A 27297-nucleotide genomic window follows, 5' to 3' on the forward strand; every position below is an offset into this window, starting at 1 on the left:
CTTCTGGATTCTGCCAGCACTCAGATGCTTCTGGGACAGGATGCTTCCTGTTCATCTTGGGTCAACACGTCAGAAAGGACTTCCTATATTGAGCTGAGATCTGTCTACCTAGGACCCACATTCAACTGGCCTGCTTCTGGAACTTGGATTTTATGTAGCAGGCTTAAGGCCTTAGAAAGTGGCTGGAATGTACCTCAAGTATTTTCTTCAGGCAAAACATGCCAGGTCCTCTGGCTATTATTTTTTAATTTTTTTTAGAGACAGGGTTTCACCATGTTTCCAGGGTGATCTCAAACTCCTGGGTTTAAGTGATTCTCCTGCCTCAGGCTCCCAAATTGCTGAGATTAGAGGCATAAGCCACCATAACTGGTCTTCGCTAATCTTCTTAAGCAATGGTTTCATCATTCTGGTCATTTCTTTCTTTTCACTTAATTAACTAATTAATTAATTTGTTTATTTATTTATGTATTTATTTATATTTTCAGATGGAGTTTCACTCTTGTTACGCAGGCTGGAGTGCAATGGCATAATCTGGGCTAACTGCAACTTCTGCCTCCCAGATTCAAGCAATTCCACTGCTTCAGCCTCCTGAGTAGCTGGGATTACAGATGCCCAGCACCACCATTTTGTATTTTGGTAGAGACAGGGATTCACCATGTTGACCAGGCTGGTCTCGAACTTCTGACTTCAGGTGATCCACCTCTCTCAGCCTCCCAAAGTGCTGGCATTACAGGCTTGAGACACCACACCCAGCCATAGTCATTTCCCTCTGATCCTGCTCTGTGTGTCTTTAGGCCTCTCCTCTTGTGATACCCATGCTGCAAAAGTAGCTTGGGACTGTCACCACCTCATTACAGATAGTCTTTACTTGACTCAGCTTGTACTTGCTGTCAGTCGTCATCCTTAAAGTCATTTTTGCACATGCTGTGGATCAGCCACATTTCTTCCTAGTCAGTATAACTATAATAATTATACTTAACACTTATGAAAATTAGTATAGCAAGATGGTTAAGAACATAGGCTCTGGAATGAGACTGCCTTGTGGGAAGCACTATGATTGGCACCATGTGTTATATATCACCATCATCTTCATCATCATCATCTTCCATCACTATCACCACCATCGTCATCACCATCACCATCATGTCCATCACCATCATCACATCTCCATCACCATCATCACATCACCAACACCACCATCACTATCACTACCATTTTCACCATCACCATCATTACCATTGTTACCATCAGTATCATTATCACCATCAATATTACCACCATCATCACCATCACCATCATCACTGTCACTATCATCGCTATCATCACCATCATGATCATCACCATCACCACCATCAAGATCATCACATCACCATCAACACCATCACCATCACTATCACTATCACTACCAGTATTACCATCACCATCATTACCATTGCTACCACTATCACACAACCATCACCATCATCACCAACATCATCACCATCACCAATCATCACCATCATTTCCACCACCATCATTGACATAATGTCCATCACCATCACCACCATCACTACCATCATAACTGTCAACACCATCATCATCACCATCACTGTCACCACCACATCATCATACCATCACCATCATCACTATCACCAACATCACCACCACCATCATCACCAGCAGCATGACCCATCACCATCACCACCATCAACATCACCACCACCATCCTCATACCATCCCCATTATCACCACCACCACCACCATCACCATCATCATCACCATGATAAGTGTGCACTTTGCCTACATTAACTGATTTAATTATCATAATAATGTCATAATGTAGGGGCTATTATCCCAGCTCTATAAGTGAGAATGTGGGTCTTCACAAGATTATGTTTTGTGCCGAGGGTGAGAGTGACAAGAATCCAAACCTCGGCAGGGTCCTTTGGTTGGTTTTGTTTATGTTGTTGGCAGAAGTGAAAGACTGCATCTGTTCCTGCTATTCATAAATTTCATCTTTTAGTCAGCACTTTGCCCTTATTTTACACTATATTTTTGATTCCTTTTTCTGTCATCTCAAGTGTATCTGCTTCTAGCTTCATGCTGTCTGTCATATTGTGAGAAAAATATGTATCTTCACCTAGACCATACACAAGGTCAGAGGCCATGTGGCAACTCCCTAAAGATTCTGCTCACTGAGACTGAATGGTACACATCTTCTGAAGCTCCTTGAGCCTGTAGTCTTGTAACCAACTCAGAGAAGCCTAGGAGTGGTCAGGAATGATTTGTATTTGAACATTGTTTGTGTTTGGTTCCTGGGAAACATGTTTCCTCCACCCTTTCAGGTCTCCTTTCCAGAATCTTTTCCAAGATGGGCAGCTCCCTCCAAATTTATGGTTGCTGAAACCAATCCTCTGGGTAGGGCCAGATGCGAGGTATAAACAGAAAGCAGGGTCTGCAGAACATGAATACCAGAGGAGATAATGACCAGTTAATCACTGCAAATACTTAAATCTAGGAAACTACCTCTGGGCTTCAGAGCTCTCTGCCCCCGAATGCAGCAGTGCAAATGCAAGCCTCTATGGCCCCCCTAAACCATAGGTGGCTTAGTAGCCATGGTGTTGCCAGCATTTCTACAAAGGAAGTGGTCAGGGCAGCAATCTCATCAGAGGAGAGGCTGAGGCTGGCCTTGAATTTAATTTGTATGTATATTTGGGACAATTTGCAAGGAGGGGGTGCCCTGATAGATATTACGTGAGCTAAATCACCCACATAAACCCATTTTATGCCACTGCTCCTGTGCCAACTGACCAGAAAGGCTGGACTGATTTCTCCCCTTTCTCCTTTCCTGGTTGTGTTCTCTGACCCTGGGTGACTAAGGTAACCTAGCTATGTTCAATTACCCATACTTTTCATGATGTCAGGATATCTTCCACATGTCCCTGGTGCTCTTCTTGGCTTCCTGTGAGATGTGACAATGAAAGCCTTGTGAATTTGGAGGAGAGTACTGGGCCTTGGATCTGCCATCAGTCTGGGCTCCCTAATCAGACGATTGTCACTGGAGCCTGCCCGAGTTGGGAAGTTGCAAAACAAGCATGTAGGGAACATTCTTGCACCCCAATATATTCCCCTCATGAAATCATCAAGCAAAGCCTGAATGCTTTCTGTTGGTGTTCTGAGGGAGAAGGGCTGTCCCTCTCATACTAGAGCAGTCAGTGGCCATTTGCTGACTGAGACTAACAGTAGATCTGGAAGGATTTGGAGAAGGCTGTCTTTGTTCTCTTAGAACAGCTTGTGGCCCTAGTGGTGCACATGTTTTTGGGACAGTGGTTCCCCCGCAAGCCATGAAAACTGAAGGGGCAGGTGGTGGAATTCCAGCCAGAAATAGGAAGTGTCTCAAATATTAGTGAAGTTGTTGTGGGAAGTCAGGGACCCCAAATGGAGGGACTGGCCGAAGCCATAGCAGAATAACATAGATTGTGGAGATTTCATTAACATTTATTAGTTAATTAATTAGTTAATTAATACTTTTGTAACTTCTTATGCCTGTCTTTACTGTAATCTCTAAACATAAATTGTAAAGATTTCATGGACACATATCACTTCCCCAATCAATACCCTTGTGATTTCCTATGCCTGTCTTTACTTTAATCTCTTAATCTTGTCAGCTGAGGAGGACCTATATCACCTCAGGACCCTGCAATAATTGCATTAACTGCACAAATTGTACAGCATATGTGTTTGAGCAATATGAAATTTAGGCACCTTGAAAAAAAAAACAGGAAAACAGCAATGTTTAGGAAACAAGAGAGATAATCTTAAACTCTGACTGCCAGTGAGCTGGGCAGAACAGAGCCATATTTCTCTTCTTTCAAAAGCAAATGGGAGAAATATTACTGAATTCTTTTTCTCAGCAAGGAATATCCCTGAGAAATAGAATGTGAACCTGGGGGTGGGTCTGTGAACTGGCACCCCTGGGCATGGCCATCTCTTATGGTCGAGACTGCAGGGGTGAAATAGACCCCAGTCTCCCATAGCACTCCCAGGCTTATTAGGAAGAGGAAATTGCTACCTAATAAATTTTGGTCAGACCGGTTGATCTCAAACCCTGTCTCCTGATAAGATGTTATCAATGACAATGGTGCCCAAAACTTCATTAGCAATTGTAATTTTGCCCCGGTCCTGTGGTCCTGCGATCTCGCCCTGCCTCCACTTGCCTTGTGATATTCTATTACCTTGTAAAGTACTTGAAGTCTGTGACCAACACCTATTCACACACTCCCTCCCCTTTTGAAACTCCCTAATAAAAACTTGCTGGTTTTTGCAGCTTGTGGGGCATCGTGGAACCTACCGACATGTGATGTCTCCTCCGGATGCCCAGGTGTAAAATTTCTCTCTTTTGTACTCTGCCCATTTATTTCTCAAGCTGGCTGATGCTTCAGGAAAATAGAAAAGAACCTACATGAATATCGGAGCAGATTCCCCAATATCTGGTGCCCACGTGGTCTTTTTTTTCCTAAGTGCATGAGGGAACAGGATTCCCTTCGGTAAGTGAGGTGAAATGTTAATCGGCTTGGTCCACAGATATGCGTGTTAGACTCTCTTACAAGTGGTGAGCAGTCTGTGTAAGGTCTGTTTTAACTATGGGTCATGAGGAGTCTAAGTATCATGCTTCTCTCTGGTATATTAGACTCCTGTTAAAACAGGGTGGTGTCTGAGTAACTATGAAAAATATGGTCACTCTATTTGGATAAACAATGTCGATAAACAATTGTGACAAACAAGGTATTCAACCTCAAAAAGTTCAAATTAGGAGAGATTCTTTAAAAACTCTAAATGACTTCCAAAACATTTGGGTAAAATTAATTATTTAAGACCTACTTTAGGCATTCCAACCTATGCACCGTCTAACTTTTTCTCTATGCTGCAGGGAAATTCTGATCTCTGTAGCGCCAGGACTTTGACCCCTGAGGCTTTACTAGAACAGGAATTGGGAGAAGAAAGAATTCAGACCACCCAGTTATCTAGAATACAGCTGTTTCAGCCTCTCCAGGTTTGGATTTTTGGTTAATTTCACTCACCTACTGGACTAATAGTTCAACATAATGGTTTAGTGGAGTGGTGTTTTCTTCCTCATTCTGTGTCAAAAACTTTGTTTATCTAGACCAAATAGCCATATTAATTGGACAGGCTTGGTGCAGAATACTTCAAATTTCTGGATTTGATCCAAATATAATTGTAGTTCCTTTAAATTGGCTCGAAGTTCAAGCTGCCTTTCAACATTCTGTACTGTGGCAAATGCACTTGGCTGATTTTATTGGTGTTGACAATCACTATCCAAAAAACAAATTTTTTGATTTTATAAAAATGACGTCTTTGGTGGTTCTTCGATTAACCAAAGATCAACCCATTCCTGAGGCTATTACAGTGTTCACTGATGGCTCCAGTAATGGCAATGCTGGCTATATAGGTCCTACAGACAAACTTTTTTCTACCTCTTATGCTTCTGCTCAAAAGGCGGAGTTAATTGCTGTGACTACTGCCTCAGAGGATTTTCCCAAAGCTTTAAATATTATCTCAGATTCTACTTATGTTGTACATGCCACTAAAAATATAGAAACTGCTACTATCAAACATACTGATAATTCTGAATTGGCTTCTTTATTTTCAAGGTTACAAAGGCGGTTCACCAATGTAGACACCCTTTCTATATTGCACATATTAGGTCTCAAACCACTTCACCAGGACCCATGTCTGCCGGTAACCATAAAGTCTACTGTTTGGTTTCTTTTACAACGCAAGAAGCTCAGGAGTTCCATAATCTTACTCATGTCAATGCCGCTGGATTAAAAGATAAATTTGGTTTTGTTAATCCTGGAGGCCTAACTCCAAATGCTTTATAGCAAATGGATGTGACTCACGTTAGCTCCTTTGGCAGACTGTCACATGTGCATGTCTCTGTATATACCTTCTTAGGTTTTATCTGGGCTACTTGCCAAAAACGGGAAGGCACGGCCCATGTTAAAAAACATCTGTATTCTTGCCTTGCAGTTATGGGTATTCCATAGCAAATAAATACCGACAATGCCCCTGGATATGTTAGCAAGGCTTTTGGTTCATTTATGCAACAGTGGGGAATTTCCCATATTACTGGAATCCCTTACAATCCTAAGGGAAAAGCTGCGGTGGAATGTGCCAATCACACTTTAAAAACCCAATTGTCCAAACAGTCTGAACAACCAAAATATGATTTAACTACTCCACACTCCCAATTACATTTGACATTGTTTACTTTAAGTTTTTTCAATGTTCCTAAAGATAATACTCTAACTGCAGCCGAACGAGATTATACAGGCAAAAAAATTTCCTTAAAAGAGGCAAGCCAGTGTTATGGCAAAACTCCCAAACCAATACCTGGGAACCTGGAAAAATTATAACGTGGGGAAGACGATATGATTGTGTTTCACCAGAAGATCATCAATTCCCTGTCTGGGTACCCACCAGAAGAGTCAAGCTTTGGGTGAATACTCATAACAAAAATCTCAGAGAAAAGATGACTTTGTCAGAGACTGCCATCAGACGTGGTGAGATCTGTGCGACGCCTCAGAAACAGTTACACCAAATCACAATGGGTGTAAATCAATCCTCCCTGATGGCAATGGAGACCCATCTAACTAATCACACTTCTCCTGATTACCTCTTTTTCTCCTTACAAACCTAAAAATCTCACCATTTCTATTAGCCTGAAAATAATATTCTCTGTTCTTCTCTTCATCGTTCAGCACTAAATCTTGCTTACACTAGGTTTCATTTAATGATTCCCCTCCTTATACTTTCTGTCTCAACAATTTCCTCTCACACTGATTTACCTGCAATGCATAACTATTTTTATTGGGCTTATGTGACTGTTCCTCCACTTATTCAACCTCTCAGCTGGATAGACACTCCTACAGAAATCTACACTAAAGATAGTGTGTGGATGCCTGGAATCACAGATGAACATTGCCCTGCTCAACCAGGAGAAGAAGTCACCGCATTCAATGTAACCATGAGTTATGAATACCCACCTCTGTGTCTTGGACCTGCACCTGATTGCATCCATCTAGAAACTCAGTTCTGGGCTGCTTATCTTCCAGAAAGATGAGCTAAAGATAAAATGGGACATTTGATCTCTGGCGTCTCCCTTTCTCCTTTAAAACAAATGAAAGGAGAAGTAATGGGAGATACCCATATATTCAATATAAAACTGCAGGAAAACCATGCACTAAACATTTTGAGGGCCCATACAAAATTTTAATTTGGAAAGACTTTGTTAACTCACATGCAGTAATATTAAAAATGACTCATATTGTTTAGTAATAGACTGGGCACCAAAGGGCTATTTAAAAATCTATTGTTCCTCTGGCAGAAGGGAATGCCTGGAGGCTACTTATTTTATTTCTTATGAGGAGAATGAGGATCATCATTCTACTTTGCATAGGAGGATCAGCTCATTCTTTCCCTTAAAATGGGAAGATAAAACGTTACCCTCCCTAGGCCTCATATGATACTCCGCATTCTGAGCTCAGAACACCCAGAACTTTGGAAATTGGCTATTGCCATGTCCGGACTGCGAGTATGGGAAAAGAAGACTATTCTGACTGTTGTTCCCACTACCGTCCCACTCTCTCTGTATCAACGTACACTCAGACATTCTGCTTTACTTACCTCCAACCTGAGTGTTCCCATACAGAATTGTGTTAAGCCTTCTTACATGCTGTTAGTAGGAAATATCAAGATTTGGACGAGTACTAAAACTGTCCAATGCATTAATTGTTATCAGTACACTTGTATTAACTCCATTTTGACTCCAGGAAAAGTGTAATGTTGGCTCAAGCTCGAGAAGGAATCTGGATTCTGGTAACTTTACCTAGACTTTTGAAATCCTCTGCCTCAATACATTTAATTAATGAAGTGCTACAGCGAATTCTGAAAAGATCTAAGAGATTTGTTTTCATTTTAATCACTGTTATCATGGGCCTAATTACAGTCACTACAATGGCCACCACTGCTGGAATAGCATTACACCAATCCATTCAAATGGCTCATTTTGTTAATGATTGACAAGCCAATTCCACTCAAATGTGGAATTCTCAACAACGCCTCGATCAAAAATTGGCAAATCAAATTAATGATTTAAGACAGTCTGTTATTTGGCTTGGAGACCAGGTAGTGAGTCTCGAGCGTCACATGCAAATGCAGTGCAATTGGAATACTTCGGATTTCTGCATCACCCGGTATTCCTATAACAGTCATTCATGGGAAATGGTCAAAGGATACCTTCTGGGTAGAGAAGATAATTTATCATTGGACATAACTTTCATGCACATCCATTTTGAAGAGACCACCAAACAGGCTTTGTGTGGGCAATAAAGGTTTTAATCACCTGGGTGCAGGCAGGCTGAGTCCGAAAAGAGAGTCAGCTAAGGGAGATAGTGTGGGGCTGTTTTATAGGGTTTCAGTAGCTAAAGGAAAAAGTGGGATTTTTCTCTGGCGGGCAGGCGTGGGGGTCACAAGGTACTCAGTGGGAGAGCTTTTGAACCAGGATGAGCCAGAAGGAATTTCACAAGGCAATGTTATCAGTTAAGGCAGGGACAGGCCATTTTCACTTCCTTTGTGGTGGAATGTCAACATTTAAGGCAGGAAACGGTCATCTGGATGTCTATGTGCAGGTCACAGGGGATATGATGGCTTAGCTTGGGCTAAGAGGCCTGATACTTCTGTCTTCTTATATTAATAAGAAAAAATAAAATGAAATAGTGGTAAGGTGTTGGGACGGTGAAAATTTTTTGGGGGTGGTATGGAGAGATAATGGGCAGTGTTTCTCAGGGCTGCTTCAAGTGGGATTAGGAGCAGTGTGGGAACCTAGAGTGGGAGAGATTAATCTCAAGGAGGATTTTGTGGTAAGGGGTGATGTTGTGGGGTTGATAGAAGAAACACTTGTCATTTAGAATTATTGGTGATGGCCTGGATACAGTTTTGTATGAATTGAAAAACTAAACGGAATAAGAGAAGGAGAAAAACGGGTATTAAATGACTAAGAATTGGGAGGACCTAGGACATCTAATTAGAGAGTGCCTAAGGAGGTTCATCATAGCCTTGCCAGTAAAGATTATTTATTTACTTTAAGAGTTAAGAGTGGCAGTTTGGGGATAGCACCAGGAGATATCAGCTGTGCTGGCTTGGAGAAACAGTGTAAACTGGCAGTGTAAACAAGAGCAGGACATGTATAAGTAGTTGAGAATGGTGAATAGGAGTATGACTAGACAGAAGATTGTAAGGATGACAAGTTTTTTGGGGCACAGTCCAAGTTGGTCTAGTGTCTGGAATGAGACTGGGGCCTAATAAAAAGGAGCTCAAATGGGCTGTACCTTGTAGCATTCCGAGGACAGGCCTGAATTCTGAGAAGCAAAAGTGATAAAAGTATTGTCCAGTCCTTTTTAATTTGGTGGCTGACCTTGGTGAGGTGTGTTTTTAAAAGACTTTTAGTCCATTCTACTTTTCCTGATGATGGAGGTCCTTAAGGGATATAAAGGTTTCACTGAATACTAAGAGCCAGAAAAATTGCTTGGCTGATTTGACTAATAAAGGCTGGTCTCTTATCAGACTGTATAGAGGTGGGAAGGCTAAACTGAGGAATTATGTCTGACAGAAGGGAAGAAATGACTGCAGTGACCTTCTCAGACCCTGTAGGAAAGGCCTGTATCTATCCAGTGAAAGTGTCTACCTAGACTAAGAGGTATTTTAGTTATCTGACTTGGAATGTGTTGAGTAAAGCTAATTTGCCTGTCCTGGGTGGGGGAAAATCCTCGAACTTGATGTGTAGGGAAGGCAGCAGGCCTGAATAATCCCTGAGGAGTATTAGAATAGCAGATGGAACACTGAGAAGTTATTTCCTTGAGGATAGATTTCCATGATGGAAAGAAAATGAGAGGTTCTAAAAGGCAGGATAGTGGCTTGTACTATAGCATAGCCTGCCTTTGCTGGTGTGTGGCAATTAGGCCGGTGGATCTGCCAGCAATAAATCAAGCGTGATCAGGGTGAGGAACAGGAAAGAAGGAAATATGGGAAATGGGGTGAATGTCAGGTGAATCAGAGATATACAATCATCGGGGTCAGGTGGGGTATCAGGAATAATGTGGGAGGCTGGATTGAAGTCTGGGCTAGGAACAATGGTAATGTGGGACTTAACAAAGAGTGAGTACAGCTAAAGGAGCTGGGGAGCAGAAAGTATATGCATCAGGTATGAGGAAGAAAATAGATTATAGAGTTATGAGAAATGTAGAGAGTGAGTTGAGCATAGTGTGTGATTTTTAGGGCCTCTAAAAGTATTAAAGCGGCAGCAGCTGCTGCACGCAGACATGAGGGCTAGGCTAAAACAGTAAGGTCAAGTTGTTTGGACAGAAAGGCTACAGAGTGCGGTCCTGGCTCTTGTGTAAGAATTCTGACCGCATGAACCATGTCTAGGAAAGAAAGGAGTTGTTGCTTTCTAAGGGATTGAGGTTTGGGAGATTAATCACACACGATCAGCAGGCAGAACACGTATATTTTTATGAGAATTATGCCAAGATAGGTTGGAATTTCGGCTTGACTGAAGTAATGGGGGTTATCTGTGAAGACTTGTAGCAGTACAGCCCAGGTAATTTGCTGGGCTTAATGGGTGTCAGGGTCAGTCTAAGAGAAAACGAAAAGAGTCTGGGATGAAGGGTGCAAAGTAATAGGAAAGAAAGCATGTTTGAGATCTAGAACAGAATAATGGGTTGTAGAGGGAGGTACTGAGGATAGAAGAGTATATGGGTTTGGCACCATGGGGTGGATAGGCAAAACAATTTGGTTGAAAAGGCATAGATCCTGAACTAATCTGTAAGACTTGTCTGCTTTTTGGACAGGTAAAATGGGGGAATTGTAAGGAGAGTTTATAAGTTTTAGAAGCCCATGCTGTAGCAGGCCAGTGATAACAGGCTTTAACCCTTTTAAAGCATGCTGTGGGATGGGATGTTGGCATTGAGTGGGGTAAGGGTGATTAGGTTTTAATGGGATGGTAAGGGGTGCATGATCAGTCATTAAGGAGGGAGTAGAGGTGTCTTATACTTGGGTTAAGTTGGGAAGATACAAGGGGAGGATGTGAAGGAGGCTTTGAACTGGGGGAAAAGGCGGCAATGAGGTGTGGCTGTAGCCTAGGAATAGTCAGGGTAGCAGATAATTTAGTTAAAATATCTTGGCCTAATAAGGGAACTGGGCATGTGGGGATAACTAAAAATGAGTGCATAAAGAGTATTGTCTAAGTTGGCATCAGAGTTGGGGAGTTTTCAGAGGTTTAGAAGCCTGGCTGTCAGTACCCACAACAGTTATAGAGGCAAAGGAAACACGTCCTTGAAAAGAAGGTAATGTGGAGTGGGTAGCCTCCGTATTGATTAAGAAGGGGGCAGACTTACCCTCTACTGTGAGAGTTTCCTAGAGCATCTGTGATGGTCCTGTAGGCTTCCGAGGTGATCGGGCAGTGTCAGCCTTCAGCTGCTAACCTGAGAAGATCTGAGAAGGAGTCAGTCAGAGAGCCTTGGCCCACAGTTCCAGGGGCTCTGAGAGTGGTTGCCAAGTTAGTTGAACAGTTCGATTTCCAATGGGGTCCCACACAGAAGGGACACAGCTTACAAGGAATCCTGGACTTCAGGCATTCCTTGGCTGGGTGGTCAGATTTCTGGCACTTGTAGCAAGCTCCTGGGGGAGGAGGTTCTGGAAGAATACCTGGCCACTTCGATTCAGGCGTTTGGAAGTTCTTGTGTGCTGGAGATGTGGCTGGGGTTTGTCTCACAGTGGAGGCAAGAAATTGCAACTTTTTTCTATTATTGTACACCATGAAGGTGAGGTTAATTAAGTCCTGTTGTGAGGTTTGAGGGCTGGAATTTAATTTTTGGAGTTTTATTTGATGTCGGGTGCAGATTGCATAATAAAATGTATATTGAGAATAAGACAGGCTTTTGACCTTTTAGGGTCTAGGGCTGTAAAGCATCTCAGGTTGCTGCCAAATGAGCCATGAACTGGGCTGGGTTTTTATATTTGAAAAAGAGCCTAAACACTATCTGAGTTGGAAGAGGTCAGATAAAGAAAAAGGAGCATTGACCTTGACTATGCCTTTAGCTCCAGCCACATTTTTAAGAGGAAATTGCTGGGCAGGTGGGGGAGGGCTACTCATGGAATGAAACTGTAAACTGGACCAGGTGTGAGGAGGGGAGGTGATAAAAAGATTTCAGGGTGAAGGGGCAGAGTTTGAGGAATAATTGGGACCTAGCTCAGCCTGGTGAGGAGCAGAAAGATCAGACTGGTCTGTAGAAAAGGAAGATTGGAAAGAATCAGCAATGCTAGGGGTTGGGACTGATTGGACAGGCAGAAGGGAAAGAAGGAAGATTTAGGACAAGTTGCCCTGGGCATAGAGTCTAGTGAGAGGCAGATGTGTAAAAGAATGCCTGGATGTCAGACACCTCAGACCGTTTGCCCATTTTACAACAAGAATTATTTAGATCTTACAGGATGGAAAAATTCTAAGTGCTATTTTCTGGCTATTTGGAACAACTCTAGAGTTAGTATTGGGGTCAAGCAGCAATGCAGAAGAAAATAAGATGCTTAGATTTTAGGTCAGTTGAGAGTTGAAGAGGTTTTAAGTTCTTAAGTACACAGGCTAAGGAAGAAGAAGGAGGAATGGTGGGTGGAATGTTGCCATAGTGAAGGAGGCCAGCCCAGAGAAAAGAGAGAGTAGAGACACGGAGGGAAGAGGTTAGGGGGTTCTTACCATCCAGAAAAATGGGAAAGGGGTTGGGGCACAGAGATACAAGGTCAGGGTGCAGAAATAAGGGATTGGGGTGCAGAGATATAAGAGGTTGCGGCACAAAAATAATGGATTGGGGCACAGAGATATGAGGTTGGGTCACCGAAATAAGGGATCAGGCAAAGAGATATAAGGGGTTGGGGCATTTGCCCCTTCTGCAGAAAAGTGGGACTTGCCCCTAAGGGTGAAGGAGAAGGGGTCGGGGTTTTCTTGCCCCCTAGAAAGGTGGAGAAGTGGTAGAGACATGGAGAGAAGGGGTTGGGGTACTTGCCAATCCCCCAGAAAAGTGGGACTTGCTGCTAAGGGTGAAGCACAAAAGCAGGTATCCTTTCGTGGTCTGACACCTCTGAAACCTGGGTGAATAATCAGAGAGGTATCCTTGCAATGATTAAACACCAAGGGAAGGCTGCCTTCCCTAGTCCGTGACCGGCGCCGGAGTTTTGGGTCCACGGATAAAACATGTCTCTTTGTCTCTACCAGAAAATGAAAGGAATTAAAATTAAGAGAAAGGAGAGATTGAAGTGTGTCACTGAGATTGAAAGGAGATAGAGGTTGAGGGATACTGAGGGAGGTTGGAGAAGAGAGTAAAAAGAGGCTGCTTACCAGATTTGAAATTGGTGAGATGTTTCTTGGGCTGGTCGGTCTGAGGACCTGAGGTTGTAGGTGGATCTTTCTCATGGAGCAAAGAGCAGGAAGACAGGGGATTGATCTCCCAAGAGAGGTCCCCTGATGTGAGTCACAGCACAAAATTTCATGTGCATCCATGTGAAGAGACCACCAATCAGGCTTTGTGTGAGCAATAAAGTTTTAATCACCTGGGTGCAGGTGGGCTGAGTCCGAAAAGAGAGTCAGCGAAGGGAGATGGGGTGGGGCCGTTTTATAGGATTTGTGTAGGTAAAAGTAAAAGGGGTGTTGTTCTCTGGTGGGCAGGAGTGGGGGTCACGAAGTACTCAGTGGGGGAGATTTTGAGCCAGAATGAGCCAGGAGAAGGAATTTCACAAGACAATATCATCAGTTAAGGCAGAAACAGGCCATTTTCACTTCTTTTGTGGTGGAATGTCATCAGTTATCAGTTATGGTGGAATGTCATCCAGCCAGCTGGATGTGTATGTGCAGGTCACGGGGGATATGATGGCTTAGCTTGGGCTCAGATGCCTGACAATAACTAAATTAAAAAAACAAAGTTTTGAAGCCCCTCAAGCTCAGTTATCCATTGTGCCTAGAGCTGAGGTGTTAGATCAGGTGGCAGAAAATACTTATGGATTAAACCCCATGACTTGGATTAATCCATAAATCCATAAATCTATTGGGGGCCCCACTGTAGCAAATTTTAGAATTATGTTTCTCTGTTTAATCTGCTTGTTTTTAGTGTGTCAGACAAGTCAAAGCATCCTGTGTCAAAATGAAGAGAATGAACAAGACTTCATTGCCATGACACGTTTATATAAAAAGAAAGGGAGAGATGCTGTGGGAAGTCAGGGACCCCAAATGGAGGGACCAGCTGAAGCCATGGCAGAAGAACATAGGTTGTGAAGATTTCATGGACATTTATTAGTTCCCCAAATTAATGCTTTTGTAATTTCTTATGCCTGTCTTTACTGCAATCTCTAAACCTAAATAGTAAAGATTTCATGGACACTTATCACTTCCCCAATCAATAACCTTGTGATTTCCTTGCCTGTCTTTAATCTCTTAATCCTGTCAGCTGAGGAGGATGTATATCACCTCAGGACCCTGCAATAATTGCATTAACTGCAAAAATTGTACAGTATGTGTTTTTGAGCAATATGAAAATTGGGCACCTTGAAAACAAGAACAGGATAACAGCAATGTTCGGTGAGCCTGGCAGAACAGAGCCATAGTTCTCTTCTTTCAAAGGCAAATGGGAGAAGTATCACTGAATTCTTTTCCTCAGCAAGGAATATCCCTGTGAAAGAGAATGTGAACCTGGGTGTGGGTCTCTGAACTGACCCCCGGGCATGGCCATCTCTTATGGTCGAGACTGCTGGGTGAGATAGACCCCAGTCTCCCACAGTACTCCCAGGCTTATTAGGAAGAGGAAATTACCACCTAATAAATTTTGTTCAGACCAGTTGATCTCAAAACCCTGTCTCCTGATAAGATGTTATCAATGACAATGGTGCCCAAAACTTCATTAGCAATTTTAATTTTGCCCCAGTTCTGTGGTCCTGTGATCTCACCCTGCCTCCAATTGCCTTCTGATATTCTATTACCTTGTAAAGTACTTGATGTCTGTGACCCACACCTATTCGCACACTCCCTCCCCTTTTGAAACTCCCTAATAAAAACTTATTGGTTTTTGTGGCTTGTGGGACATCATGGAACCTACCGACATGTGATGTCCCCCCTGGAAGCCCAGCTTTAAAATTTCTTTTGGACTCTGTCCCTTTATTTCTCAAGCTGGCTGATGCTTAAGGAAGTTAGAAAAGAACCTACGTGAATATCAGGGCAGATTCCGCGATATGAAGTGATCTTGAATTGCTGTATACAGGGCTGATGTTGAAACATTATTCTCAAGAAAACAGTGGTTTAGGGCATGGTCTCAAGCTCTATCTAGGTTGAAATTCTGTCTGACATGTTGGCTCACGTTTGTAAACCCAGCACTTTGGGAGGTCAAGGAAGGAGGATTGCTTGAGCTCAGAATTTTGAGACCAGTCTGAGCAACATAGCAAGACACCATCTCTTCAAAAAATTTAAAAATTGGCTGGGCATGGCAGCACGTTCCTGTAGTCCCAGCTACTGAGGAGGCTGAGGTAGAAGGATCAAATGATCTCAGGAGGTGGAGGTTGTGATTAGCTGTGATCATGCCACAGCCCTGCAGCTTGGGTAAAAGAGCAAGACCCTGCCTCAAAAAAAAAAAAAAAAAAAAAAAAAAACTTTACCAGCTCTATGATCTAGCACAATTTATTTGAGTTTTGCCGTCCTCATCCAAAGACAATAATTGGACTTACCTTATTGGTTATGACAGGTAAATAAAAAATAATACATGAAAAGTGCTTAAAACGGTTCCTGGCATTTAGTAAGAGCTTTGTGAGCATTAACTATTGTTAGTGTCATCATCATCTTTATTGCCAGTGTTTACTTGGTGTTTAGTATGTTCCAGACATGTTTAAGCACATATAGTACGTGCATTATTAGCTCATTGAACTTAACTTTGTTTGTTTGTTTTTGAAGGGTGGGTTGTTGTTTTTTGAGATGGAGTCCCATTCTGTCACTCAGACAGGTGTGCAGTGGTGTGTTCTCATCTCACTGCAACCCAGGTTCAAGCAATTTTCCTAGTTCAGCCTCCCAAGTAGCAGGGACTACCTGTGTGCCACCACACCAGGCTAATTTGTATATTTTTAGTAGTGACAGGGTTTCACCCTGTTGAACAGGCTGGTGTTTAACTCCTGACCTCAAGTGATCAGCCCACCTCGACCTCCCAAAGTGCTGGGATTACATGCTTGAGCCATTGTGCCTGGCTGAACTACACTTTGAAGTCAGGGGTTAACCCTTTGCTTCAGTTGAGGAAACTAAAAATGGGAGAGTTTAGTAACCTGCACAAAGTTAAACCTGCAAGTATTAGAGTCAAAATGTAGAATCAAAGGTTTTTTGTTTATTTTTTGTTTTGGAGACAGGACCTTGCCATGTTTCCCAGGCTGGAACACAGTGGTGCAATCACAGCTCCCTTTAGCTTCAACCTTCTGGGCTCAAGCGATCCTCCTACCTCAGCCTCCTGAGTAGCTAAGACAAGAAACATGCACGGCCACACCTGGCTTTTTTTTTTATTATTTTTTATAGAGACAGGGTTTCACTATGTTGTCCTGGCTGGTATAGAACTCTTGGGTTCAAGTGATCTGCTGCCTGCCTTGGCCTCCCAAAGTGCTGGGATTACAGGCATGAGCCACCGTGTCTGGCCTGGAATCAAGTTTTCCTAACTATGGAGTTATGTTGTTATTGCCCTCTGCTACTGTCCATAGCAACAGCCATATTAATGAATACTTCCCACTTGCTAAGCAGGGTGCTGAGCACTTTACAAGTCTTATTTCATTTAATGTTCACAATAATCCTATGAGGTAGATTCTCTTGTTAGTCCCATTTTACAGTGAGGTAACCAAGTTTAAGAGAAGCTAAGCAGCCTCCACAAATTTATACAGTAAAGAAAGCTAGCATTTAAATCCAGGCCTGCGTGACCCTAAAATCTGTTCTACAGAGTTGGCTGGCAAAGAGTTAAGCAGGATGCTCCTAGGAGGATGGTAACAGTGATTGGTGATCCATGACATCTGGGATCCACTGAAACTCGGGGCTACAGTTTGCCTAATCAGCCCTATTTTCTGAGCTATCGTTAGGGACAATTTTCATTTTCTCTGATGCTTCATTTCCTTGCAGCTTCTGAAAGCTGCTGATTTGCTCAGATTAAGACCAGCTTCTGTGCATTTCACATCTCAGATTGTTGTGTACGTGCCCAAGTGTATGGAGGAACCATAAACAGTCCAGAAGGAGGCCCTGGCATACTATGTAAAGTTTTTGCCACATTGCTGTGGGAGGAATCTGTCTTTCTTGAGCAAACACTTGAGGTTATGTGACTGCAAGGTTCCACATGTGCATTTCAACATCAGGTCATGATGGGCAACTTGTTTTGTGATGAATAGCACTATAAGTAGAATATATTCTATAGACAAGAGATTCTTAGCCAGGGTTGCATGGCACAGCTTCAGAGGCTCTGGGAACATTCTGTATGTGTGTGTGCATTTTCCTGGAGAGAGAGCTCCTAATTTTTATAATATTCTCAAAGGAATTCATGACTCAAAAAAATCATTAAAAAGCCATTGTTCCCTGGACAGGTGCAGTGGCTTATGCCTGTAATGCCAGCACTTTGCAAGGCCGAGAAGGTCTATTCACTTGAGACCAGACTGGCCAAAATAGTGAAACCCCATCTCTACTAAAAATACAATTGCTGGATGTGGTGGCACCTGCATGTAATCCCAGCTACTCGCAGGAGAATTGCTGGAACCCGGGAGGTGGAGGTTGAAGTGAGCACAGTTCAGGGCTCCTATCTGCTTTTGCAGAATCAGAAAATGTGATAGCTGCAAGGGTTGAGGGTACAGCACAGACGACTGAAAGGGGAGGGCCAAAGGCTGGAGGGACAATAGCTCACCCTGGAATGTTTCCAAATTTGGTGGAGATGACTCAGGAAACAAGTTCACTCTGAAAATGTCACAGAATTCAGTGTTATTGCTTCTTTGAAAGGTGAGTGGTTTGTGGTTTTTCCTCAACACCCATATACTTCTAGGAAGTGCCATTTAGTTTCTTCCAATTTACATATATCTGGTTTTGCTGCATCTGGAGAGATTCAGGACAGTTCTTGTTAACGAGGAGTCCCAGGGTGGAGCTATAATGCACTCTCCATTGTGGACCCTAATAAATTGAGACAGGTCTCAGTGAATTTATAAAATATATTTGGCCAAGTTTGAGGACACATGCCCATGACACAGATTCAGGAGGTTCTGAGGACATGTGCTGAAAGTCATCAGAACAGTTTGGTTTTATACATTTTAGGAACACAGGAGACATCAATCAATGTGTGCAAGATTCACATTGGTTTGGTCTGCAAAGGCAGGACAACTTGAAGCAAAAGCGGGAATTCTCAAAGCGAGGAGGGGACTTCCAGGTCATAGGTAGTTGAGAAACAAATGGTTTCAATGACAAAAATACTTATGATTGACTGCAGAACTGGAGGCAAAATCTTCATATTTGTATTAGTTCTCCTTGTTCATACTACAATTTTTGGAGGGATTTCAAAAGCCTTAGGTGCACATTGCACATGTGGAAGATTTGTATCACAGCTGAGCAAACTCAAGTTAAGAAACCTCAATCTTTTAAAAGTAGATTATATGCAAACCTGTCCAACATTTGCCTCACAGAGAAAAACTGTCTTTTTTTTATTGGTTGAGTAATTTATCTGCCATTCACCTGAAAAGAAAAATTACTACCTTTTTCCCAGGCTATTTCTGTACAAAAATATTTGAAAAATAACCTGGAAAAGGACAGATATGTGACATAAAAAATAACAAAACAACAAACTCTAAAAGACTTTTGGAGACTTATATCTCAGCAGCGTGCATCCTTTCCATTAAATATTACACTAAGCAATCTTCTGATGTAAAAGATCCAATGAAGATTTTCGAAATGAAGACTAACTTTGGTTGTTTTGTGTTGTGAGATTGTTAAGGATTGTAAGAGACAGGAATAAATACAATTACCAAGGAGTATAGGGACATTAGAGAAATGGAAGTTGTTGGATATTTTTTCTTTTTTTTTTTTTTCTGATGGAATTTCTCTGTCTTGTAGGCTGGAGTGCAATGGCGCGATCTCAGCTCACTGCAACTTCTGCCTCCCAGGTTCAATTGATTCTCCTGCATCATAGCTGGGACTACAGTCTCCTGCCACCCCGCCCAGCTAATTTTTAGTAAAGACAGAGTTTTACCATATTGGTGAGCCTGGTCTCAAACTCCTGATATCAGGTGATCCACCCGCGTTGGCCTCCCAAAATGCTGGGATTACTGGCATAAACCACTGCACCAAGTACCAGAAATAAAAGCTCTATGTGCGAATTGATGTAATTCTGGCTGGGTGAATGACAGGTGAGAGGAAATGAAAATAAAACACAATTGAACATATTTAGAACACAGTGAAATTAGTTGGCTTATTGGAAATACTTAAATGACTACCAGTGTAAATAGCATATTTATTCTGAATGAATTGCTAATCTAGATTTGAGAGATAAAATCATCATTTTTGCAACACAGAAACATAAACTGCATTTCCATATACCAACAATAAATTTGAAAATAAATTAAGAAAACAATTATTTGCAACAACATTGAAATTATATAATGCTTAGCAATACATTTAATAAGGAAGTACAAAACTTGTACAATGAAAACTGCAAGATAAGAATATTTATAAAATAAACTAAAAAATACTTAAATAAGTGGCAAAGAATTCCATGTTCATGGACTGGAAGCCTTAGTAAAGTTAAAATGACAATATTAGCCAAAGTAGTGTTACAGAGGTACTGTAATCCCAATTTTTTATTTTTCCCAATTTTTCTTCTGCCCAAACCAAACAGCCCATTCTAAAATTCATATGAAATTTGAAGGTGCTCTGAATATCCAAAATAATCTTGAAAAAAAGGACAAAGCTAGGTGGCTCACATTTTAAACTTCAGAACATAAAAAGTTGCTATAATTAAAAGTTTGATACTGGCTTAAAAGCAATGATAGAGAGAAAATTAATAAAATAGAAAACTCCAAAAAAAAAGTACTTTGAATAAATTGTTGATTTCTTTTGACAAGGGTGCCTAAACCATTATGTAAAGGAAATGACAGTTTGTTCAACAAGTGGTGCTGGGAAAACAAGTCCAAATTTAAACCAGTAAGTTTAAATCTTTATCATGTTTTATGTAAAAACTTAAATAAAAATCGATTCAAGACATAAAAATGACTGTTAAAACTTTAGTGGTTTCTGATGGTTGTTTTTATTTATCTGGGGTCAGTACTACCATGAACAACTTTATACACACAATGTACAAAACTTAGAAGAGATAGATGCATTCCTAGACACACACACCCTCCCAAGACTAAGCTAGGAAGACATTGATTTTCTAAACAGACCAATAACGAGTTCTGAAATTGAATCAGTAATACATAGCTTGTAAATCAAAAAGAGCCCTGGACCTTATAAATTTACAGCCAAATTCTACCAAATGTGCAAAGGACAGCTGGTACAATTCCTACAGAAACTATCCCCAAAAAGTGAGGAGAATTTCCCCCCAACTCATTCTATGAGGCCAGCATTATCTTGACATGAAAACCTGGCAGAGACACAAGTGTAAGAAAATTTAGGCCAATGTTCTTGATGAACATCAACACAAAAGTTCTGAACAAAATATTTGTAAACTGAATCCAGCAGCACATCAAAAAGATAGTTATCATGGTCAAGTAAGCTGCCTCCTTAAGATGCAAGTTTGGCTCAGCGTATGCAAATCAGTCAATGTAATTCATCACATAGGCAGAATTAAAAAGAAAACATGATTATCCCAATAGATGCAGAAAATAATAGGAGCCATCTATAACAAACCCACAGCCAACATTCTGCTGAATGGTCAGAAGCTGGGAACATTCCCTTTGAAAACCAGTACAAGGCAAGAATGCCCTCTCTCACCATTTCTATTCAACATGGTATTGGAAGTCCTGACCAGAGCAATCATGCAACAGAAAAAAAATAAAGAGCATCCAAATAGGAAAAGAGAAAGTCAAACTATCTCTGTTGGCAGATAACAAGATTCTATATCTAGAAAACTCTGTAGTTACAACTCTAAAACTTCTTTAGTCAATGAACAACTTCAGCAAAGTTTCAAGATACAAAATCAATGTGCAAAAATCTCTAGCATTTCTCTCCACCAAAGATAGCAATACTGACAACCAAATCAGAAAGGTCATCTCATTCACAATTGCTACAAAAATAATAAAATATCAAGTAATACAACTAACCAGGGAGGTGAAAGAGCTCTACAATGGGAATTGCAAAACACTGCTTAGAGAAATCAGAGAAGACACAAACAAATGGAAAGACATCCCATGCTTACGGATAGGAAGATCCAATATTTCTAAAATGGCTATACTGGGCAAAGTAATTTACAGATTCGATGCTACTCCTTTCAATTACCAATGAAATTATTTACAGAGCTAGACCAAACTACTTTAAATTTCATATAAAACCAAAATGCCGGGAGTGGTGGCTCATGCCTGTAATCCGAACACTTTGGGAGGCCAAGGCAGGTGGATCGTGAGGTCAGATTAAGACAATCCTGGCTAACATGGTGAAACACAGTCTCTACTAAAAATACAAAATATTACCAGGTATAGTGGCAGGCACCTGTAGTTCCAGGGACTTGGGAGGCTGAGGCAGGAGAATGGCGTGAACCCAGGAGGTGGAAACAAATACTGAAACAAATACAGGCACATAGAGAAATGGAGCAGAATAGACAACCCAGAAATAAGGCTCCATATCTGTGACCATGTGATAATCGACAAAGCTGACAAAAACAAGCAATAAGAAAAAGATTTCTTAATAAATAAATTGTGCTTGGATAACTGCTTAGCCAAATGTGGAAGATTGAAGCCAGACCGCATCTTTACACCATATACAATTAATTAATTAATTAATTAATTAATTAATTAATTAATTCAATATTGATTGAAGACTTAAATATAAAACCAAAAAGTATAAAACCCTAGAGGACAATCCAGACAATACAATCCTGGACATAGAAACATGCAAAAATTTCATGACAAAAACACCAAAAGCAATAGTAAGAAAAGCAAACATTGACAAGTAAGATATAATTAAACTAAAGAGCTTTTGCATAGCAGAAAATAAAACTATCAACGGAGTAAACAGAGAATCTAGTGAGTGGAAGAAAACATTTGCAAATTATGCATCTGAAAAAGATCTACTATTCCAGCATCCGTAAGGAACTTAAATTTACAATAAAAGAAACCTCATTAAAAATGGGCAAAAGACATGAATAGACCCTTTTCAAAAGAAGACATACATATCGCCAACAAGTGTGTGAATAAAACCTCAGCATCACTGATCATTAGAGAAATGAAAATTTAAATCACAATGAGACGGCCAGGTTTGGTGGCTCAAGCTTGTAATCCCAACATTTTGGAAGACTGAGGCAGGCAGATGATGACGTCAAGAGATCGAGACCATCTTGGCCAACATGGTGAATCCCTGTTTCTACTAAAAATACAAAAATTATTTGGGTGTGGTGGCATGCACCTGTTGTCACAGCTGTTCAGAAGGCTGAGGCAAGAGAATCGCTTGAACCTAGGAAATGGAGATTGCAGTGAGCTGAGATCATGCCTCTGCACTCCAGCCTGGTCACAGAGTGAGACTCCATGTCAAAAAAGGGAGGAAAAAAAAAAGAAGACAGAAAGAAACCACAATGAGATGTCATCTCACACTAGTCAGAATGGCTATAGTTAAAGAGTCAAACAATAAATGTGGGCGAGGTTGTAGAGAAAAGGGAACTTATACACTGTTGGTGCAAGTGTAAATTAGTTCAACCATTATGGAAAGCAGTTTGGCAACTCCTCAAAGAGCTAACAGCAGAACTACCATTCAATAGTTCTGCTTGCAATTCCACTACTGCGTGTAATCCCAGAGAAATAGAAATTATTGTAACATAAAAACACATACATGCAAATGTTCATTGCAGCCCTATTCACAATAGCAAAGACACGGAATCAATCTAAATACTATCAGTAACAGATTAGATTAAGACAAGGTGCCACATACACATTATGGAATACTATGCAGCCATAAAATAAACAGATTATGTCTTTTGTGGCAACATGGAAGTAGCTGGGGGGTATTATCCTTAGTAAACTAACACAGGAACAGAAAACCAAATACCACATGTTCACTTAGGAACTAAATAAGAATTTAGGAACTAAAAGAGGAAAACAACAGACATTGGGGTCCATTTGAAATTAGAGGGTGGGAGGAGGGAGAGAAACAGAAAAGACAGCTATCAGGTACTGTTCTTAAAACCTGGTTGATGAAATCATATGTACAGTGAACCCCTGTGACATATGTTTACTATGTAACAAACCTTCACATGTACCCCCAAACCTACTGTAAAAGTTTTCAAAAGTTAAACTTTAAAATCTCTTAGGAAAAAGCATATACAAAAATCATATAACATTAAATTTGCTGATTGTTTCTTGACTGTTACGCCAAAAGTACAGGCTACAAAATGAAAAACAGATAAATTGGACTTGATTAAAATGTGAATCTTTTTTTCATATGAAAAACACACTGTTGTTCATGTTTTTTAATACCAAAAATAAAAACTCACTTCTTCTAAAATTTGGTACAAAAAGCCTGAACAACAGAGTGAAAAGACAACCAGCAAATGGGAGAAAAGATTTGCAAATCATGTATCTGACTAGGTACATAAGGTGTAATATAATAAGCAGAATATATAAAGAACTTCTAAGACTCAACAACAAAACAAAACAACAACAGTATTTATAAAAAGGAAGAGGACTTGAATCTATATTGGGTCAATAAGCCTACAGAAAAATGCTCAGCATCATCAGTCACGAGGGACATGCACATCAAAACCACAATAAGGTACCACGTTACATCTATTAGGGTGGCTATATAAAAACCAAAACAACAAAAATGAAAAAGACAGGTACTGGCTAGGATGTGGGTGAAGTGGAACCCTGGTGCATGGCTGGTGAGAATGGTTTATCGAGTGTGAACAATAGTTTATCAACTGTGATCAATAATTTGGCAGTATATCAGAAATTTCTACATAGAATTACTGTATGTTTCAGCAACAGGTGGAACACTTCCATATGTTTCAACTTCAGGTGTATCCAAAATAATTAAATGCAAGGACTTAATCTGCAACCTCTGCCTCTGCCTCTGATTCTTGTCTCACAGTTTCCCGAATATCTGGGACTACAAGGATGTACAACCATGCCCAGCTAATTTTTAAATTTTTAGTAGAGACAAGGTTTTGCCATGTTGCCCAGGCTGGTCTTGAACCCCGGAGCTTAAGTGATGTGCCCATCTCAGCCTCCCAAACTTTCGGGATTACAGGTGTGAGCCAAAATGCCTGGCTTCTGTTATTCAATTTAAGAACACATGCACAGGTGTGTTCGGGTTTTTACATTATATTCACTTATGCACTGATACTTTCACACCTATTTTTATAGCAGCATCATTTACAGTACAAAATGTAAAAACAAATCCAGATACCTTCTAACAGATAAACAGATGAAGAAAATGTGGTATAGATACACAATGGGATATTATTTAGCCTAAACATGAATGCAATGCTGCTGGGCATGGTGGCTCATGCTTATAATCTCAGGACTTTGGGAGGCAAAGATGAGAAGATATCTTGAGCCTGGGAATTTGGGAACAGCCTGAGTAACATAGAAAAATTCCATCTCTACAAATAGTACAAAAATTTGTTGGCCTTGGTGGTGTGTACCTACATTCCCAGCCACAGGGGAGGTCCATGTGAGTCAGAAGGATCACTTGAGCCCAGGGAGGTTGAGGCAGCAGTGAGTCATGATTGCATTGCTGTGCACTCCAGTCTGGGTGAAAAAAGAGACTCCATCTCAAAAAAAAAAAAATGCAATGCTCATATATGCTACAACACGGATGAAACTTGAAAACATTACAGTGTGTAAAACAAGCCAAATAGAAAAGGATAAATATTTAATGTCAAATTTTGTGTGTAGGTGAATGTCATATGAGGCTGGCCCATTCTGAGGAGGAGCAGATTGTTGGGATGTTAGAATACTGATGGCTCATGTTTACAAACCAGGTCACGGTTGACAAAGCAGGAAGGCAAATGCTGCTGTGGTGCCCATCCACCTGAATTGATTGTTCTAAGCTCTGGAGCTGTTATCTGGTGCCTTCCAAGGCTGAAGGTCTGTGCAGACATAATTCTATGCCTCATCTGGGGAGCAGAAAGTTGCATGGGGTATAAGAAGCAGCGGTGATGGCCAGAAATACCTCTTAGTCTTCCAATTCTGGCTGCCAGTTACTGTTTTTGCAGAGCTCCACAAAGGAGATTGACAAAAAGGTTTTAATCGGATCACACTCTGTTTCCTCTGGGGCAGTGCAGAAGCTTGCTATTGCCAACAAGGGCCAGCATTGAAATGAGGTGAGTGGAAGAACAGAGGGTTCTCTAAACCCACCCAGAGATGGCTGAGAAAGGCCCCATGCACAGACACCGCCATGACAACCCAAAAGGACTCTGTCCCATATATTAACACAGACACATAGATATTGACATAGAGGTAGATATTTGTTCTATTGCTTCTATTTCTCTGTATAAGTCTAATACAAACTGTAACTAGCAAAAGACTGCATAAATTATCAATATGATACTAACAAGAAAAGTCGAGAATCAGATGGCTTCACTGATGAATTGTTTTAAACATTAAAAGATGTAAATCCAATTTTTCTCACTCTTGCAATTGCAATTAGTCAATGCAATATACCAAGTCAGTAGAACGATTTTTGGAAAAAAAATGATCATCTCGACTGATGGAGAAAAAATTAGAAATAATCCAAAACATTTTTATAAGAGCACCTAGTAAACTAGATACAGACTAAAACTTCCTCAACATAAAAAATATACCTATATGTGGGGAAAAGCAAGAGAGATCAGATTGTTATTGTGTCTGTGTGGAAAGAAGTAGACATAAGAGACTCCATTTTGTTCTGTACTAAGAAAAATTCTTCTGCCTTGAGATGCTGTTAATCTGTGACCTTACCCCCAACCCCGTGCTCTCTGAAACATGTGCTGTCTCAAACTCAGGGTTAAATGGATTAAGGGTTGTGCAAGATGTGCTTTGTTAAACAAATGCTTGAAGGCAGCATGCTCCTTAAGAGTCATCACCACTCCCTAATCTCAAGTACCCAGGGACACGAAAATTGTGGAAGGCCGCAGGGACCTCTGCGTAGGAAAGCCAGGTATTGTCCAAGGTTTCTCCCCATGTGACAGTCTGAAACATGGCCTCCTGGGAAGGGAAAGACCTGACCGTCCCCCAGCCCGACACCCATAAAGGGTCTGTGCTAAGGAGGATTAGTATAAGAGGAAGGCATGCCTCTTGCAGTTGAGACAAGAGGAAGGCATCTGTCTCCTGCCCATCCCTGGGCAATGGAATGTCTCGGTATAAAACCTGATTGTACGTTCCATCTACTGAGATAGGGAAAAACCGCCTTAGGGCTGGAGGTGAGACATGTGGGCAGCAATACTGCTTAGCAAAGCATTGAGATGTTTATGTGTATGCATATCTAAAGCACAGCACTTGATTCTTTACCTTATCTATGATGCAAAGACCTTTGTTCATGTGTTTGTCTGCTGACCCTCTCCCCACTATTGTCTTGTGACCATGACACATCCTCCTCTCTGAGAAACACGGACAAATAATAAATACTAAGAGAACTCAGAAGCCAAGGGAATCCTCCATATGCTGAACGTTGGTCCCCTGGGTCCCCTTATTTCTTTCCCTATACTTTGTCTCTGTCTTTTTCTTTTCCAAGTCTCTCCTTCCACCTAACGAGAAACACCCACAGGTGTGGAGGGGCGACCCACCCATTCACCTATAAAAACTCAAAACTATCATTACATGCAATGGGGAAAGACTAAAAACTTCCTCCTTAAGATCACAAACAAGACAAGGATAGTTGTGTTCATCACTTCTGATCAAAATTGCAATACAAATCAGGTCAGAATAATTGAGCAATACAAGAAAAGAAACATTCCAATTAGAAAAGAAATAGGCTTATTTCTACAGAGAGATGTTATAATTTTATATGTATAATTAAAACCCCAAGTAATAATA

The sequence above is a fragment of the Pongo pygmaeus genome, chromosome Y (genome assembly GCF_028885625.2).
Source record: "Pongo pygmaeus isolate AG05252 chromosome Y, NHGRI_mPonPyg2-v2.0_pri, whole genome shotgun sequence".
Lineage (NCBI taxonomy): Eukaryota > Metazoa > Chordata > Mammalia > Primates > Hominidae > Pongo > Pongo pygmaeus.